Below are 4,026 nucleotides of genomic sequence, written 5' to 3' on the forward strand. Positions count from 1 at the left end.
CCCCAGATTTGGGAAGTTTTTAGCCATTATTTCTTTAAATATACTTTCTGCTCCTTTCTTTCTCTCTTCTGGGATTTCCTTAATACATATATTGCTCACTTGATTGTAGCCAACTCTTTTTCATCTTTTTTCTTTTTGTTCCTCTAAATGTGTAATTTCAAATGATCTGTCTTTGACTTTATAGATCAGATTCTTTAGCTTGATCAAGTCAGTTGTTCACACTTCTGTTGCATTTTTCTTTTTCACTCATTGTGTTCTTTAGCTTCAGAATCTTTTTTTTCTCGTCTTTATAATTCCAACCTCTCTGTTGAAATTCTTATTTTGTTCATGTATGGTTTTCCTAGTGTTATTGAATTGTATTTGTCTTCTCCAGGAGCTCCCAAAGCTTCTTTAAAACAATTATTTTGATACTTTGTTAAGCAATTCATGGATTCTCCATTTCTTTGGGATTAGTTAGTGGAAAATTATTCTGTTCCTCTCATGATGTCATGTTTCCTTGTTTCCTTGATATTTCATGTGTCTTATAATTTTTCTTTAATATCTGTACATTTGATGAAGCACTCACCTCTCTCAAGCTTTATAGACTGTTTATCTACAGGAGCGTGAGGGACCATCTGGGTGAGGTGCAGCATTTCTGCTTCCAAGGAGGGTACAGCAGCTGAGCTCAGCATCAGTATAGATTGCAGTAGCTTGTGGTGACCAAGACTGGTGGTATCTGGAATAGTGTCAAGTGCAGTCAGATGTTGAGTGGCAAAGGCTACTGTAGTCCTCCTGGTGTCTTTTTATTCCATGGAAGTGGTCATGGCTGAAGCATCCTTTCAAGCCTGGGTCTAGTTTGCAGATGCTCTTGCAGTAGGGTGGCACCAGGGTCATAGGGACCTGAGGAGTGACCACAGAACTAAAGTCTGGAATCTATCTGAATGCCATGGAGCAGCCACGTAGCTGGGATCCAGATTGCAGGCACATCTAGTTGCTCCAGGGTTACAGGCATCAGCACGCTCACTGTGGCAGTTGCTTCAGTGTCTAGATGCAGGTGTTTACAGAATAGCCATGGAGCCAGGGTTTAGGATGAGGGCTAGCCCATAGTGGTGATGGCTTCAGATTATAAGATGTGGGAGTGCTTCAAGTGGCAAGGCTGTAATACTGAAGTCTGAGGCATGCACAGGGCTGGGAGGCGGTGGCCCTGGTCGTTGGATGTTACAACAGCAGCTTCTTCTTTGGATGAAGGGAATGGTGTTGCAGTATCACCCTCTTTAGGGGCTGGTGCTGGTGATGACTCCTGATTGTCTCAGGAGTGAAAGTTTTTGGTGTCTTCTATAGAATGAGCATATGGGGTTCATACTGGTGAACATTATGTGGCCTTCCAATGTGAAAAATACGGCGAGTCCACGGCTATCTGCCATGAGGACTGTTGAGGTCGTCAGAAGTGAAGGCTCCCGGGATCCTCCCCACAGTTTGCTACTGGGGACCATTGTGGCACCTGCTCTGGACATAAGACTGATAAACTGCCCTTTTTCTTTGCTTTTAGCTAACTGTAGACATCTCAGCTATCCCAGTATCTCCAGCAACCCTTTCTGTGCTGTTCTGTTTTTGGCTCCAGTGTGTTGCTACAGGTGCTAAGTGAACTCTTAAACCCTCCTCGGGCTAATTGTATTTGTGGATGGCTAATAGTTATTTCTTATGGGGGCACAAAGGCTGGCATCTCCTAACACCAGCATCCTGCTGATGTTACCTACAAATTTTTTTAGATACTTGACAATGAAATGCATTTAAAATAGTATCAAAAATATTACCAAGGGGCGCCTGGGTGGCTGAGTCAGTTAGTCCTCTGCTTTTGGCTCAGGTCAGGATCTCAGGATCCTAGGATCCAGGCCCATGTCAGGGTCCCTGCTCAACGAGGAGTCTGCTTGTCACTCTGTGCCCCCCATCCTCATACTCTCACTCTTTCAAATAAATAAAACCTTAAAAAATAAAAACTACCAAAATGTCAGAATACCCATAACTCATATTTTTTATACTTAAATATTACCTCATTTATTTTTTTTATTTTTTATTTTTTTTATTTTTTTTATTACCTCATTTATAATTTAAAATATACATATGAATTTAAAACTCCAAGCTTTCATGGTCCTCAATAATTTTGTTTAGTTTTAATAGTTTTTGACAAATTATTACAAATTTTCCTCTGATATTTTGCTTCTATTTGATAAGTATTAATACACAGGGATAGGAGTGGTTATTTGATAAATGGCCTTATTTAGGCTTTGATTTTTTTTAGTCTAAGTGTCCTTAGTTTTTTTTTTTTTTTTCATTTTCAAGTAACACGGTTTTCATTTGTTTCCAATATTTATTGTGACTTCTAGTTTCCTTGCCTTGATGTACTATCTATAATCTTAGCAATTTTTTTAGATATTTCACAAGTGTATTATACTCAGCACTAATATTAGGACCATAATAAAACTGAAACCAAATATAAATTTGAAAACAAATGAAAAGCTTTTTAAAAATAAAGTGTATTTATTTTACCTCAGAGGGAGTAAAATTGGCTTAATTATATTTATACAAATCCATAAAATACAAAAATATCAAATATAAAAATGTAAAAATAAATGGACAGGAATAGGATGTTATATTAAGCATCTTGCCTCACCACATAAATTCATGATGAACAAGTAGATAAAAATAAATAATGGTGAGGAGGATCTAATTGATTTAGCCATGAAACTTATAATACTAATTCACATAAATTATTACTTTTCATGGAATAGTTTTGTAGTTATTTTTGGTAATTTGAGACCATGAAAGCAGTGCCATGCAGGTATGTAATAATTGATGCCGAACTATTTAAAAAGTCATATAAATAATCGTCTTGGTAGCAAAGACTAAATGATGTGTTGATGTATTGCTTCAATGGAAGACTAGCAATAACTCAAATAGAAATCATTTCATTAGGACAGCAGACAGAAAATGGTTATATAATATATAGACTTTGGACTAGGTGGTATAATATAGAATTATAAAATTCTTTGGTTCTGTAATTAGAACATTTCCAACCATTAAGTCTATAGTAACTTTATAAACAAATGGAGTGTATAGTTCTCTCTTTTATATAGCAACATATAGCTTATTAATAAAAGGTTTAATGTCTGAGGCACTTGTGTGGTTCAGTCAGTTAAGTGTGGGACTCATGGTTTTGGCTCTGGTCATGATCTCGGGATTCTGTGATTGAGCCCTGTGTGGGCTTCGTGCTCAGAGCAGAGCCCACTTGAGATGCCCTGCCGCTCCACCCCCATGCTCACGTGTGCACATACTCTCTCGGTCTTTTAAATAAATAAATAAATAAATAAATAAATAAATAAATAAATAAATAAATCATTTTAAAAAGGTTTAGTGTTTAATTAATAATAATATGCCCACAAGGAAGAATATTAAGTAAACTATGTATTTCATTTTTCAGTATTACATTTAGATTATGCTTCTTGAAATAAGGCCTATCATTCAAAAAATATTTATTGTGTGTTTTTAAAATATTGGACTATACAGAAAACAGACCAAAGCCCTGAACTTTTGGGAATTGTATTTTAAGTTTGGTAAGGATGGAGAGGTGAAAAATAATTACCACATTTGAAACAAATATTGAGTAAGTATGGCTTTTTCTTTAGATTAGCATGAATCATTTCCTATAGTGTGTCTTTTAATTATATTTTATTTTTTATTTATTGAATCTTCAAATCTTTCAATTTTAGCCAATTTCTGAAATCTTTATTACTACTGGGAAATTTATTTCATGAAATTGGTTTATCTCTAAGTTTTTATAATAGGGGATATTTTTGTCATTTCTAGACCTTCCTCTCTTCTCTTACTTAAAAAAAAATCAATTTATTAAGTTTTGACAACCAGTATAAATTCAATGATTTTTAAGTGTTTTTGTGAAATTCAAAAAATGGAGATAGGAGGTTATTTTGAATTCCATGATTTTTCCTGAAGCTCTGTGTATTTGGATTTTGATTCCCACTTTGTTTTCCA

This window comes from Canis aureus, chromosome 17, assembly GCF_053574225.1.
Source record: "Canis aureus isolate CA01 chromosome 17, VMU_Caureus_v.1.0, whole genome shotgun sequence".
NCBI classification, from domain to species: Eukaryota; Metazoa; Chordata; class Mammalia; order Carnivora; family Canidae; genus Canis; species Canis aureus.